The following is a 16,381-nucleotide window of genomic DNA, read 5'->3' as shown; positions in this document are numbered from 1 at the left end:
CCCCTCCTCCCACCTACCCTTGTGCCCATCTTGAGTTCTTATCCCGTTGCTACCTACTACCTTGACAATGGCTTGAGGCCCTCTGGGGCCTTCACGTATCCACAGACCTCAGGGGATCATGTCAGCAATGCAAAGCAAGACCCACTCTCTCCAGCCCACATTCTCACTCCTTTCTACCATCTACCATTGACCATAATGCGGAGAACCAAGGGCAGACAGGAAGTGCAAAATCAGCGTCTATTCAAAAACCACGAACAAGGCCTGAGGGATGCTGTTCACGCAGCATGGGGCACCCAGATTGATTAAAACGATATTGCCCGTATCTGACTTGGCCATGTGCTCAGGGCAGAAGCCAGTCAGCTCACTCTCCTGTGAGGTCCAGGCCTCCTACCATAATTGCTGCTTAGTGTAAGCCTCACTGGGAACATGAAAGTCCTGAGGAGGAAACAAGGCAAGGCAGTGGGCACCAGAATCAGCCCAGTAACTGGACTAGAAAACAGTCACCTCCTCTGGGAAGTCGTCTTCACTACATCCAACCTGGCTGGAGTCCTGAGAAACTGCCTACAAATGGTGCCAACAGCTTCTGCCTGCAAACACAGGCCAGCTTCTCATCTTGACATGAGGGCCTTTTATGTGACCTTTCACTTCATACCACCTTAAAGTAATGCCCATTTTATCAATTAAATGACTGAGATTCAGATGGAGAAAAGAATTGGTCAGGTCACATGGCAGTGGATGAAGGATTCATAAGTTCCTACAGGAGCCCAGCAGCTACAGCCCTGGTCCATTGGCCAAATCCAGTGGCATCAAGACCTCGGTGTGAGCCCCCGTGCTCGTCCTCACTTGCTGTCTGGCCATGGTCAGTGAGCGTCTCTGACTCAACCTGTAAACCTCCCTGGGCCTGGATTTCCTCATCTCTCAGGTGAGGATATGTCTACCTTCTACTAGTTTGGCGTTCTATTCTTCCATGGTGCTTACCCGCAGTCATGTTCCTGCTTTCGTCTTCTACTTTTAGATTTGCAGAGTCAACTTGCAAGACAATTAGTCACCCCCTTGGGACATGATCCTACAGTCAGGTCAATGGGAGTGTGCTGGGGTTCTGTGGTATGGGTCCTTGGTCATGAGCAAGCTTTCCCCTCATTACCCTTTATCACATTATACAGCTGCACCTGCAGCAATATCACCAAGCACTAGTTCTAATAATGATATATTTTAAAGAAAACACCTAAGCACAATGTAGTGTTTCTTAATTGATTTAAGCAGCATTTATGACAGTTACTCTAGCCCTATTCTTGTCCTCAGATCCTGAGTACAGTGCCCTAGATTTGTACAAGATTCCACAGAGCTTCGAGCTGGCTTAACACCCAATACCCTCATCTCCCCAGTGCACGTCCTCTGACTACTGCAGAAGACGTTGCTCGAGCAGTGGTTTAACTCACTCATTTCCCAGGAGCATTTCTTAGATAACATATCAGATTAGCCAATCACCTCCCACAGATGATTAAAAAAGATCAAAAGAGCTGCCAGAGGGGAGATAACAGCATCTTCTCTCTTAGTCCCTCTTTTTTTCTTGTAATTCTGCCCTATCCAGTTTTTCCTCACCCCACACACAATATCAACAAATAGGGACAGAAAGGCAGACGGATGGACAGAACCTATACACACACACATATGCATACATAGAGAGAGAGAGAGAGAGAGAGAGAGAGGGAAAAATATTCACAACAGAAAAAAGATCATCGAATGCCATTTTCCCCTATAGAATGGAACTTCATACTTTTAAGAAAATAAAACAATTCCCCAAATTACTCTTAAGCTCCTAATGCTTCTGGAAATTTACATATGATGGCCCCCTGAGCAAGCTCTGCTGCTCCCAGAGAAACTGGCATAGCCTGATGCATGTGCCTTGGTACAAGCACTTCCCAGAGCTTGTGTGCAACGGAACATATATCCAAACCATAATGTGCTTTTAGAACACATGTGGAAGAATTTCATAAACAGTAAAATCCTATACTTTTCTGTCTTGACTCTCAAACTGGCTTGTTGGCAAGTGGTATGTAAAGCCACAGGAAAAATGTAGCACTTTTTCCTGGAGCTATATTCTCTAATATTCAACAAAGAAAAATATGCATTTATGTTAAAACAAGTGTTTATAATTATGAACTACATGCCTGAGTCTTTTTGTCCAACTTTAATTTACAATCAGGGTATATGTGTAGGTTTGTTACCTGGGTATATTGTATGGTGCTGAGGTTCGGAACACGAGTGAATCCATCACCCAGGTAGTGAACCTAGAGACCCATAGGTAGTTTTTATTAACCCTTACACCCCTCCCTCTCTCCTTGCTCTTGTATTCCCAAAAGTCTATTGCTCCTATTTTTATTACCATGCATACCCAATGTTTAGCTCCCACTTATAAGTGAGAACATGTGATATTTGATTTTCTGTTTCTGCATTTGTTTGTTTAGGATGATGGTTTCCAGCTGCATCCAAGTGGCAGCAAAGGGCTTGATTTCATTCTTTTTTTATAGGTGTGTAATACTCCATAGTGTATATGTGCCACGTTTTATTTATTCCACCCATAATTGATGGGCACCTGGGGTCATTCCACGTCTTTGCTATTGTTAAAAAAAAAAAAAAAAAAACTACCGTTGAATGGTAGTTCTAAGTTCTCTGAGAAATTTCCACACTGCTCTCCACAGTGACTGAACTGATTTAAATTCCCATCAACCGTATATACCCACTCCTTTTTCAACAACCTCATCAATCTGTTATTTTTGGACTTTTTAGTAATAGCCATTCCGACTGGTGTGAGATGATATCTCTTTATGGTTTTGATTTGCATTTCTCTGGTAATTAGTGATGATAAGCATTTTTTTCATGAATATTCTTGTATGTCTTTTTTTGAGAAGTGGCTGTTTATGTCCTTTGCTGCCTTTTTAATGGGGTTATTTGCTTTTTGCTTGTTCAAGTGTTTAAATTACTTATAGATTCTGGATACTTGACTTTTGTTGAATGCATGGTTTGCAAATACCTTCTTCCGTTATGTGGGTTGTCTGTTTACTTCCTTGATAGTTTCCTTTGCTGTGGAGAAGCTCTTTAGTTAATTAAGTCTCACTTGTTAATTTTTGTTTTTGTAGCAATTGCTTTTGAGGACATAGCCACAATTATTTGCCCAGGCTTATATTTAGAAGGATATTTCCTAGGTTTTCTTATAGGATTTTGATTAGTTTGAGATCTTTCACTTAAGTCTTTAATACATCTTGAATTAATTTTTGTATGTGATGATAGGTAGGTGTGATGTTTAATAATGAGTGTCAACTTGACTGAATTGAAGGATGCAAAGTATTGTTCCTTGGTGTGTCTGTGAGGGTGTTGCCAAAAAAGATTAACATTTGAGTCTGTGGGCTGAAAGAGGCAGACCCACCCTCAATCTGCGTGGGCACCATCTAATCAGCTGCCAGTGCAGCTAGGATAAAAGCAGACAGAGGAACATGGAAGGACTAGACTGGCTGAGTCTTCTGGCCTTCATCTGTCTCCCAGGCTGGCTGCTTCCTGTCCTTGAATACTGGACTCCGAATTCTCCAGCTTTTGGACTCTTGGACTTACACCAGTGGTTTGCCAGGGGCCCTCGGGCCTTCAGCCACAGACTGAAGGCTGCCCCGTCAGCTTCCCTACTTTTTAGGTTTGGAGACTAGGGCTGGCTTTTTTGCTTCTCAGCTTGCAGACGACTTATTGTGGAACTTCACCTCATTATTGTGTGACTTAACAATCCTTAATAAACTCCCTTTCATATGTACATCTATCCTACTAGTCCTGTCCCTCTAGAGAAAGCTGACTAATGCAATAGGGATCCAGTTTTATTCTTCTGCGTATGCGTAGCCAGTTACTCAGGACCATTTATTAAATAGAGAGTCCTTTCCCCATTGCCTATTTTTGTTGACTTTGTTGAAGATCAGGTGGTTGTAGGTATGCAGCTTTATTTCTGGCTTTTATATTTTGTTCCATTGGTCTTTGTATCCACTTTTGTACCAGTCAGTATTAGGTTACTGTGTCCCCATAGCATAGTTTGAAGTTGGGTAGTGTGATGCCTCCCACTTTTTTGTTTTGTTTTCTGTTCTGTTTTGTATTCTTTTTTTTTTGCTTAGGCTTACTTTGACTCTTCAGGGATTTTTTGTTGTTGTTGTTGCTGTAGTTGTTGTTCCAAATGGATTTTAGAATAATTCTTCTAATTCTGTGAAAAACGATGTTGGTAGTTTGATGGGAATAACATTGAATCTGTAAGTTGCTTTGGGAAGTATGATCATTTTAATGATGTTGCTTCTTGTATAAGCATGGGATGTTTTTCCATTTATTTGTGTCATTTCTGATTTCTTTCAGCAGTGTTTTGTAATTCGCCATAAAGTAATCTTTCACCTCCTTGCTTAGCTGAGTCTCTGAGGTACAATGAGATTGTAGAGAGACTCTGAGCTCATGTCAGGCTGCTTTGGGTAAGTCCCCTACTCTGATACCAAGTAGTTTGGTGGAAATGTGGAGATGCCCAGGTCTGCTGGATGATGCAGAATGACTCAGCCTAGTTTTCAGAGCACTGCTCTCTGCTGATCTTTTTGATCTTCCCTACACTCTGCCGACACACTACTGCCAAACTGAAATTGGGTATTTCCACTTCTGTGCCTTTTCTTCTGACTCATCTGGAGCGACCCCCTCTTGCCAGTTCCTGTCTGTCAAGGCCTAACTGCTAGATCTCTTCTCTATGATGCTTTCCAGAATCTTCTCAAGTTGGCTCCCTAAGCTATCTGTACCTGTATTATAAAGTTTAACTCCATGCACCTGCTAGTAATAAGTATTTGCAGATCATCTTATCATCTAGATCAGACCTTTTGTACCCAGAGTGCAACACCCATGTCTCACTCGTCTTGGGTTTCCCTCAGTGCCCAGTACAGGGCCATGCTCCCTCCTCTTTGTTCATACTTATATTATAGCATTCTTCACACTGCAGTAATGCTGTTATGATATTCCCTCATTCACTGCAGACATGTACTGGGTACAGAGGACAAAGAGCTCAAAACAATGTGGTCCCTGCCCACCAGAAACTCACAGTCTACCAGGAAACAAACAGTAACAGTCTCAGAAGCTCAGAGCTCTTTATTTTTCTCCTTTTTGATGCCAAAACCTTGGGCTACATTTCCAACAAATGGAAGTCCTGTCTCCTCTGTTCATCCACCTGTGGTGACAGGGAGCTCAGGAGGTATCTAGGCAGCCTATTCCATTTTAAGTAGCTCTGACTATTAAACAACTCTGTCTCTTGTGAAGTTTGAAAAGCTGAGAAGTTCCAAGTAGATACCAGATGTTTTGTTTGTTTGTTGCATCTGCCAATTCATGGTAAATTGACCCTTAGTGTGTTTGGCAATTTTTGCTTTATAAACTAATTTTTAGTATGTAGCTAAACTTGCAAGACAGTAAGGGAGAATCACCAGGGGTCAAAAAGGAAGAGAAAACTGAATTCCAGAACAGTAAGTCGGAAACGATGCTCTTTTTTTCTGCAATGTGGTGGTAGGGTACATGAGTGAACTTAAGTGTGTACCAAACTGTAAACTAGGTAAAGAAGTGTTTGAAAATACTTCTTTAAACATTTTGGGTGCCATATGGACGTAAAGCTTGAATGTGCTGAAGTGTGGTATTTTAGAGCATTGTAATGTATGGTGAAGTGTTTGTGCATACATACATACATAAAAGATGATTATAATAATGTTGCTTAAAAATGATTTGTTAACAGTGCCTATTTAGTGATTATATGATTACCTAACTGTAAACTAAATGATCAAGTGTTTACATATACTTCTTTAAACATACGACTTACCATTAAGGTTAAAAACTTAGCTTCATCAAGTTATTTCAACACATGTATATAATGTGTGCAGTGAAGTGTTTTTAGATAGGTGTTTAAAAATAGAATCAAATAATGTGTGAAAGTTTATAAATTGTGTAATTCTTGTTATGCTTAACTAAATCAGACTCTAGGGACCAGGGGGTAAAAGCACTAAGGGAACATAGCACTTGCTCCAAGAATTTTATTTTCCACAAGTCCAGCTGCTGAAATGGCCTGCTGTCAGCCTAAGACCGGTTTTACCTAGTGACTGATGAAACTTCCTGCTTTGACACCAAGACCAGTTTTACCTGCCACCATCACTCACCAATCAGAGCTTTCCAGCTCCCAAAAGCTTCTCTAGTGCCCATGAGCCTTCTTTCAAAACAATACGTAATGTTTCTTTTTAAAATAAAACCCCCAAACTTCTCTTTGTTCTTCAGATATACCAAAGACCACCTGTGTATATGTCCTGAATTGCAACTGTTGCTTCCAAAAATAAAACGTTAAATTTAGAAATTCATCCTTTATTTTGACATCGACAAATGTTACTGAAAAGTTGTATCATTACTGTGTTAATTCACTGATTTTAGGTGTTTACCACATGTGAGATGGGTCTCTTGAAGACAGCAGATGGTTGGGCCTTTTATTTTTTATCCAACTTGCCAGTGTATGCATTTTAAGTCTGGTGTTTAGACAATTTACATCTAAGATTAGTATTTATATGTTAGATTTTGATCCTTCCATCATGTTGTTAGCTGGATGTTTTGTAGACTTGATTATCTAGTTGCTTAATGGTGTCTGTGGGCTATGTGTTTAAAGTGAACTTTTGTGGTAGCGGGTATTGTTCTTTCACTTCCATGTTTAGCATGTTCTTAAGAACCTCTTATAAGGTTAGTGTTTATTTGTTGGGAATGATTTTATTTCTCCTTTGTTTATGAAGCTTAGTTTGTTGGGGTATTAAATACTTGGTTGGAATTTCTTCTCTTTCAGGATGCTGAAAATAGCATCTGCAATTTCTTCCGGCATGTAAGGTTTCTGCTGAGAATTCTGCTGCTAGTCTGATGGGGTTCCCTTTGTAAGTGATCTGCCTCTTCTCTTTAGCTGCCTTTAAGATTTTTTTCTTTTGCTTTCACCTGAATGAATCTAATGACCTATGTGCCTTTTGCATGGTCATAGTATCTCACAGGGATTCTCTCAATTTTTTGAATTTGCATGTCAACCTTTCTAGTGAGATAGGGGAATTTTTCATGGACTATAACCTCAAACATGGTTTTGAGGTTGCTTACTTTCTGTCCTTGTTTCTTAGCAATGCCAGTGGGTTGTAGTTTTGGTCTCCTTACACAATCCCATATTTCTCAGATATTTTGTTCATTGACTAAGATTCTTTTTTCTTTATTTTTCTCTGACTGAGTTGATTCAAAGAACCAATCTTCAAGCTGTGACGTTCTTACCTCAGCTTGCCTATACTGCTGTTAATGTTTCCAACTAGAAATCTAAAGCTATTCTAAAATTAAAATTCTATCTTAAAAAATGACTATATAGGCTGGAGGCGGTGGCTCACGCCTGTAATCCCAGCACTTTGGGAGGCTGAGAAGGGCAGATCGCCAGGTCAGGAGATCGAGACCATCCTGGCTAACACGGTGAAACCCCAACTCTACTAAAAATACAAAACAGTAGCCAGGCGTGGTGGCGGGCGCCTGTAGTCCCAGCTACTTGGGAGGCTAAGGCAGGAGAATGGTGTGTACCTGGGAGGCAGAGCTTGCAGTGAGCCGAGATCGTGCCACTGCATTCCAGCCTAGGCCACAGAGTGAGACTCCATCTCAAAAAATAAAAATAAAAATAAAAATAGAAATGACTATATATGCATATCCAGCCAGTGTTTAAAGCAATCCATCCATACAACTAACAGACATCTTCTATCCCAATTTTATGATGGTTTTGCTAAAGAGGGGCAAAATATACTCAGAAACCAAATTATGTGATTTCATTAAACCCATTCTTCTTCAAGTCAGAAGCCCTTATTCCATGTTTTCAAAATTCATGATATTGTAAGGATTATGAAAAAATATGAAAGCAAATTAAAGTGGTCAAAGGGAAAGTGTTCACGAAAATGTTATTAGCAAAACAATCTATCTATAAAAATGTGAACATATTTTAATAACCTTGAACATGGCAGGAAGAGTTGTAATATAAAAAGAGATTTACATGTGCAAAAGCTGACGGAAAAAGTTTCAGCTTCAAGCATTAACGTCTTACTTCACAAATCTGAAGGAAAATAAAGAGAAAATAAAGGTACTAAGAGATATGAAAAAAATATATAAGAATAAATATTTCTTTTATGAATCCTTGTGAATATATGACAGCATAGAAGCTACAGAAAACCAGTTTACTGTTTGAAAAATGAATGTTAGTTCAGAAGTACCAATATGGCATTTTCAAGTCAGTGGAAAATAAGTGTACAGTGTTTATGCAATAATTTAGAGTATCCTCACTGCATTAAAAGGGATTTTAGAACATAACTTTTCTTACTGAAGCACATTTTATAGCTCTGAAAATGTAAGGTGTTTTGACAATGAATTAGGAAGATTATCAAATACATTAACAATAAATTACACTTAATCAAATTAAAACCTCTTTTTTTATTATTATACTTTAAGTTCTAGGGTACATGTGCATAACGTGCAGGTTTGTTACATATGTATACTTGTGCCATGTTGCTGTGCTGCACCCATCAATTCGTCAGCACCCATCAACTCGTCCTTTACATCAGGTATAACTCCCAATGCAATCCCTCCGCCCTCCCCCCTCCCCTTAATAGGCCCCGGTGTGTGATGTTCCCCTTCCCGAGTCTAAGTGATCTCATTATTCAGTTTCCACCTGTGAGTGAGAACATGCGGTGTTTGGTTTTCTGTTCTTGCGATAGTTTGCTGAGAATGATGGTTTCCAGCTGCATCCATGTCCCTACAAATGACACAAACTCATCCTTTTTTATGGCTGCATAGTATTCCATGGTGTATATGTGCCACATTTTCTTAATCCAGTCTGTCACTGATGGACATTTGGGTTGATTCCAAGTTTTTGCTATTGTGAATAGTGCCACAATGAACATATGTGTGCATGTGTCTTTATAGCAGCATGATTTATAATCTTTTGGGTATATCCCCAGTAATGGGATGGCTGGGTCATATGGTACATCTAGTTCTAGATCCTTCAGGAATCACCATACTGTTTTCCATAATGGTTGAACTAGTTTACAATCCCACCAACAGTGTAAAAGTGTTCCTATTTCTCCACATCCTCTCCAGCACCTGTTGTTTCCTGACTTTTTAATGATTGCCATTCTAACTGTTGTGAGATGGTATCACGCCATTCTAACTGGTGTGAGATGGTTTTGATTTGCATTTCTCTGATGGCCAGTGATGATGAGCATTTTTCATGTGTCTCTTGGCTGTATGCATGTCTTCTTTTGAGAAATGTCTGTTTATATCCCTTGCCCACTTTTTGATGGGGTTGTTTGTTTTTTTCTTGTAAATTTGTTTGAGTTCTTTGTAGGTTCTGGATATTAGCCCTTTGTCAGATGAGTAGATTGCAAAAATTTTCTCCCATTCTGTAGGTTGCCTGTTCACTCTGATGGTAGTTTCTTTTGCTGTGCAGAAGCTCTTTAGTTTAATTAGATCCCATTTGTCAATTTTGGCTTTTGTTGACTTTGCTTTTGGTGTTTTAGACATGAAGTCCTTGCCCATGCCTATGTCCTGAATGGTATTACCTAGGTAAAACCTCTTTTTACATAGTATATTGGAAAGTATTTGTTCTTGTGCTCTAAATGATACATGGTTGATTAAAATTTAAGTGATATTCATCTTAAACTGTGCTTGAGATGTGAACTAGATTTAATACATACAAAATTCTTATTTCCCCATTCAATTTAATAAAAATTCCAAAAGGTCATTTACTTTTCAAAAAGAAACTCGTTGCAATAATTCCCTATTGAGGACCAGAAATCCCAAAGCATTAGTTATGGATATAGAGCTTTCAAGTTTCTAGGTCACCGAATGGAATCTGAAACCAACCCCATGGTGACTAAAGGGTATTGTCAGGAAAAACTGTTAAATGACCTTTATCAAATGGTCTCAGTAGGAGACAGGTGTCCACTGTTGCTGACCATCTGAGTTTAAAAGCAAGAACATAAAAGGGGATGATTGCCCCTAAAAAAATTATCTCCAGGGATTTGATTTAGGTCAAACATTGAGGTTGGACAAGTCTATGGCACAGTGAGTTAACATAATCTCATCCACCCCACTCTCCATACATACCTCAACCAACAACCCCCCAACACACACACACACACACACACACACACACACACACACACACACACTCTGCATAAGCTTTCTGAAAAGGTGTTTACTATAAAAATGATTCAAGGAGGCCGGGCGCGGTGGCTCACGCCTGTAATCCCAGCACTTTGGGAGGCCGAGGCGGGCGGATCACAAGGTCAGGAGATCGAGACCACGGTGAAACCCCGTCTCTACTAAAAATACAAAAAATTAGCCGGGCGCGGTTGTGGGCGCCTGTAGTCCCAGCTACTCGGGAGGCTGAGGCAGGAGAATGGCGTGAACCCGGGAGGCGGAGCTTGCAGTGAGCCGAGATGGCGCCACTGCACTCCAGCCTGGGCGACAGAGCGAGACTCCGTCTCAAAAAAAAAAAAAAAAAAAAAAAAAAAAAAAAAAAAGATTCAAGGAAAGGGAGAAGTATTACTTTTTCCTTGGAAAGAAAAAGCTAAATTTTCTCAAACGGTATTAGAATTTGGATCAACGGATAGAAAAGGGGGATATAGTAAAGACATATGTAAAAAATAAAATGTGTACATTAAAGAAACAGATTTTGAAATTATGAAGATCAATGCTGAACTTATTTTGAAATAGCTTCAAATTGCAGTTTCATTAGTTGAGTTTTCATTGGTTTGGGAAATGTGGGCCATTGTCAAGATATGTCTAGAAAGCTTTGGTGGGTAGGGAAGTTATATAACGTTCGACTGGAGAGAGTAGGAAGAACAGAGGGCCAAGTGCAAAATGAATTATGAAATGAAATCAAATATGTTTCATTTGTTACTGTAATAAATTATTTTCATAATCAGAAAATGAAATTGAATTTTTAGATTTACTATCAAACTCAAATATCAATAAAATTTCTGTACCAATTTTGGGAGCGAGGTAGTGGTTACAGCTCTCCCCATCTCTCCATCACCTGACCAAGAGAAAGAACAAATTCAAGGCACAGTCTGTGTTACTCATTTTGACCACAATCAGTATGGAGACTTGTGTGTGGTATTGAAATCAACTTTCTATGGAGCATGTAATTTTAGCTAAGCTCCTTCTTTGAAAAATGTGCTTTAAAAAATTAAGGCTGCAGTACAAGGACATGAGAGTGAGATGGGGAAAGAGAGCCTGTGGTTGATGAAATGCAAATGAGGCTTGGCTCAGACAGCTGGCTGCTTTGGGATGCCATGGGTGATAAATGGTTCTTAAAACATGAGCAGGCATTAGACTCCTGATTCAGTGTCAGACTGGCAAAAAGAGCAGTAGTAGTACATGCTTCCTTTAATTAATGCAACACTACTGCATTAGTCCGGATACTGTTGATAAATGGGAAAGAACTGGTATCAGAGGTAATATCAGAAATCTTTCAACCTTGAAGCTGGGATGTGTTGGGCAAAAGCTGCAATGTCGTAAGAAGTTTGATTGAATTTGTAATGTACCAGTGCACCATGACAAAAATGGGGAGATAGCATAGTCAGGACTGGAAAAGGTTGTGATCAATGAGAGAGAATAAGTGATTACACAGCCGGGAGGAGTTTGAAAACAGACAAAGGACAAGGCCGGGTGCTGTGGCTAACGCCTGTAATGCCAGCACTTTGGGAGGCCGAGGTGGGTGGATCACGAGGTCAGGACATCGAGACCATCCTGGCTAACACGGTGAAACCCCATCTCTACTAAAAAATACAAAACATTAGCTGGGCGCGGTGGTGGGCGCCTGTAGTCCCAGTTACTCAGGAGACTGAGGCAGGAGAATGGCGTGAATGCAGGAGGCGGAGCTTGCAGTGAGCCGAGATTGCACCACTGCATACCAGCCTGGGTGACAGAGCAAAGACTCCATCTCAAAAAAGAAAAAAAGAAAAAGAAAAAAAAAAAAAAAAAAAGAAACAGACAAAGGACAAGCAAATAGAGAAGGGGAAAGCAGTCACTACCGTAATTTGAACAGTAAAACTCACAGGAACTTTGAAGTGGAGAGGAGTGTAGTCTTTATTTGGTCCTTGGGGATTTGTCAGAGCTGGAGGATGCGCACAACAAACAATTTAGAGTGCTCTGAAATGTGGTCTGACAGCATATACCTTGTAGTTATGTCTACACTTTGTGCTTGATCCAAACATACGTATTTTGGGGGCAATATCTGACTGATACCTTTTCAACACACACGCATGATGTTTTATAGAAAATACATCTGGGCCTGGCTACATTTCCAGAGTGTCCCATTTCTCTTTGTTCCAATTTCCACCTAGAAATCAAGTTGAATCTTTGAGATGACACTAATGTTGTAAAGATGCTGCATCAAAAGAAGGTTTTTTAAAGTAGATAAGCCATTCAGTAATTTTCTACAACAGGTGAATGACAGAAGCATTGACTTCACATTTCACAGTGGACCCCAGTGAGAATTCCCTGAAATCATGTCTCTTTTCCCATTTGTTAAGCACAATCACAGTACTACAACCACAGCCACAACTATAGCTACACGATTTCCTCACATGATCAGCTGTACTTTCCTGCTCTAGTCTAACATCTTCCAGCCATGCCTTCCTACAGCACTCTACAGCAAGGGTCAGCAAACATTTTCTAAACTGAACCAGATAGTAAGTATGTTAAGTTTTATGTGCTGTAATGTGTCTCTCAACTGCTCACCTCTGCCAGTGTAGAGCAAAAGCAGCAGTAGGCAATATATAATGACAGATATGGCTGTCTTCTTCAGTGAAGCTTAATAAAAAGTGGCAGCAGGCTAGATTTGGCTTATGGGGTATGGTTTGTTAATCCATGATGGAACGCTTAAAATTTCCACGGTTACTTTAACTGGAAAAGTGAGTCTTGCCTGTTATATTTTACCTCTTCCAGCAGGGCATACAGAGAGGAGCGAGTCAGAACACTTCTTCTTGACATTTATATACTCAGAAGTATACTGGTGTGTTACTACGGTACATCATAGATAGTATTCTCTCCTTTCCTTTTGGTTCTCATCTTTTGTCCTAGATTAATAGAGAACATCAAGTACCGTTTTCAGATAGAAAAACTAACAAGCCACTTAATATCACTCTTTCCTGCCTCTTAACATTAGTGTTGAACTTTTCTTATGCACGGACAGCAAAGATGTTTCAACACTTCTGTAAGCTTCTCCTATCAGACATTGTGTTTCATTTCATCATCTGCAAAAAGCAGGGGAAAGAGTTTACAATTTTGTGTTGGTTATCAACTGCAGCATCACAAACCACCCCACAGCTCAAAACAAATAATCATTTATCCTTTCAGCTCAAGTATCTGGAAACATCTAAGACCAAGCTGATCTAGGTTGAACCTAGTTGGGGTTGACTGAACTTGTGCTTCTGCAGTTTACTGACTGGAGGGAGCTCTATTCTTTACTGGCTTGCATTGGGCAAATTATCTAATGAGGATCTGCACCATCTTTCTTTCATCTTCCTGCAACCAAGAGACTAGCTGAGATATGTTTGTCTCGCGGTAGTGAAAGAGACACAAATCAAGTCTAATTATGCAAACTCCATTTAAGCCTTTGCTTGTGTAATACCTGCTGAAGTTCCACTGGTCAAAGCAAGCCCCAGGAGTAAACCTAGGTCACCGAGCCATAGTAAAAGGACACTGCACATGGAGTGGATTCAGAGAAGTGTAAACATTTTAGTCAGATGTACAATCTCCCAAAGACTGGCACAAAGGTGGGTGTCAGTAAAAGTCCAGCTTAATTCCAGCTATGTGATGTTGAGTTCAGTTTTTCAGCTGTTAAGAAGAGAAGATGATGCCTACTGCAGAAGATCATTTGTGCGATTACAAGGATTAAATAAGAACATGACAAATGTGTGAAGTGCCTAATACAAAGTTAATTGGTAAATGTTCTATAGTTTTCATAGAATCTTGGGCTTGAAAACAGATTAATTCTAAGCTTTTTAATATTATTGTCATAATTGCATAATTTAGTGGGCCTATCAGCATGTCTAAGCAAATGTTAATCAGAGCCAGCCAAGGTTGTGTCTTTTGGATACCAGGAAAGAAAGAGTTACAGTGGCTGTTAGAGAGGAATTGATACGGAGTTTAGTAAAAAAATAAATTTTAGTTTGCTATCCAAAATATATGTTTCATAAATAGAGCTAAGATTTCACTGGAAACTTGAGAAAGGTTGGGCAATTAGTTATGTATATAAGAAACTGTGCTGAACCTGCCAAATTCTTTGAAGTGTCACAATCACTGAACAGAGAAGGTGCAAGTATGATATACAGGAATATCACATGACAAGATTTAGTGGGTTGGTGGTTATTGCCATTTGGTCTATTTTGCTATTTATGACCAGTCTTAGGAGTTTTCTTTAAAACTTATAAGGAGATGAAGCAATGAGAGTCTACACTAGCACACAATAATAATAACAATATAGATCGGTTGAAAGTAAAAGGAGGAAAGGTGATATGTTGTATAAACATTAATCAAAGGAGAACAGGAGTGTTATCTCAATGTCAGCTAAAATTAATTTCAGAGCAAAGACAATTGGGAGAGACGGAGAAGGGCATCACATAAGAAAAAAAAAAGATTCGGTTCGTGAAAAAGACTTGGCAATCTTAAATGTATATACAACCAATAACAGAGCTACAAAGTATGTGAAGCAAAATCTGATAGAACTGAAAGAATAAATACACAAATCAACAATTACAATTGGAGACTTCAACAAGCATCTTTCAATAATTGGTAGAAAAACTAGACCTAAATACTATCAATGTTATAAAAAAAAAAAAAAACCTCAACAACACCATCAATCCACAGGATTTCACTGGCATTCATAAAGTGCTCCAATGCCGGCTGGGCGTGATGGCTCAAGTCTGTAGTCCCAGAACTTTGGGAGGCCAAGGTGGGTGGATCACCTGAGGTCAGGAGTTGACCAACCTGGTCAACATGACGAAACCCCGTCTCTATAAAAAATACTAGAATTAGCCAGGTGTGGTGGTGGGTGCCTGTAATCCCAGCTACTCGGGAGGTTGAGGCAGGAGAATCCCTTGAACCCGGGAGGCAAAGGTTGCAGTGAGCCAAGATCGCACCATTGCACTCCAGCCTGGACAAAAGAGCAGGAATCTGCCTAAAAAAAAAAAAAAAGAGAAAAAAAAGTGCTCCACCCCCTAGCAGCAGAATACAGCAGAACATTTAGGTACCCACAGAACATAAACCAAGATGGACTGTGTCCTGGATTTAAACAAACATTAAGAATTTTAAAAGAACTGAAATCATGTAGAATGTATCCTCCAACCAAAATGGCATCAATTATAAATAAAAGAGATAACAGCAAAATCTTAAATACTTGAAAAATAAGCAGCACACTTTTTTAGTTCTTCTTCTTTTTTTTTTTTTTTTACATTTTTGTTTATTTTAAGTTCTGGGGTACAGGTGGAGGATGTGCAGTTTTGTTACATAGGTAAATTTGTGCCATGGTACTTTGCTGTACCTATCAACCCATCACCTCAGTATTAAGCCCAGCATGCATTAGCTGTTTTTCCTGATGCTCTCCCTCTCCCTCCTCCATCCACGGACCCCAGTGTGTGTTGTTTCCTTCCCTGTGTCCATGTGTTCTCTTTGTTCAGCTCCTACTTACAAGTGAGAACACTCGATGTTTGGCTTCGTGTTTCTGAATTAGTTTCCTGAGGATAATGGCTTCCTGTTCCATCCATGTCCCTGCAATGGACACGATCTCGTTCCTTTTTATGGCTACATAGTATTCCCTGTTGTATGGGTACCACATTTTCTTCATCCATTCTATCACTGATGGACATTTTGGTTGATTCCGTGTCTTTGCTATTGAGAATAGTGCTAAACAGCAAGCACACCTCTAAGGAGAATGTCTCAAGGGAAACAATTAAATATATTGAACTGAATAAAAAAAACAACATATCAAACTTGATTTAACACAGTGAATGTCAGTGCTGAGAGGAAAAGGTATTTCACTAAATGTGTATAATAGAAAAGTAGAAATTTCTCAAATAAAAATTCAAGCTATCATACCAAGAAAGTAGAATATAGTAGCAAAATAAAACCAAAACAAATATAAGAAAGAACATAATAAGGATAAGAGCAGGAAATAAATGAAACAGCCAAAAGAAAACAACAAAGAAAAGCAAAGAAATAAAGTTGGTTCTTTGAAAATATCAATCAAATTGACAAATCTTTTCTAATAATGACAAAGAAAAAAGGGATGTTTTAA

The sequence above is a fragment of the Macaca nemestrina genome, chromosome 15 (genome assembly GCF_043159975.1).
Source record: "Macaca nemestrina isolate mMacNem1 chromosome 15, mMacNem.hap1, whole genome shotgun sequence".
NCBI lineage: Eukaryota > Metazoa > Chordata > Mammalia > Primates > Cercopithecidae > Macaca > Macaca nemestrina.
Note: the sequence above shows the minus strand (reverse complement) of the source record.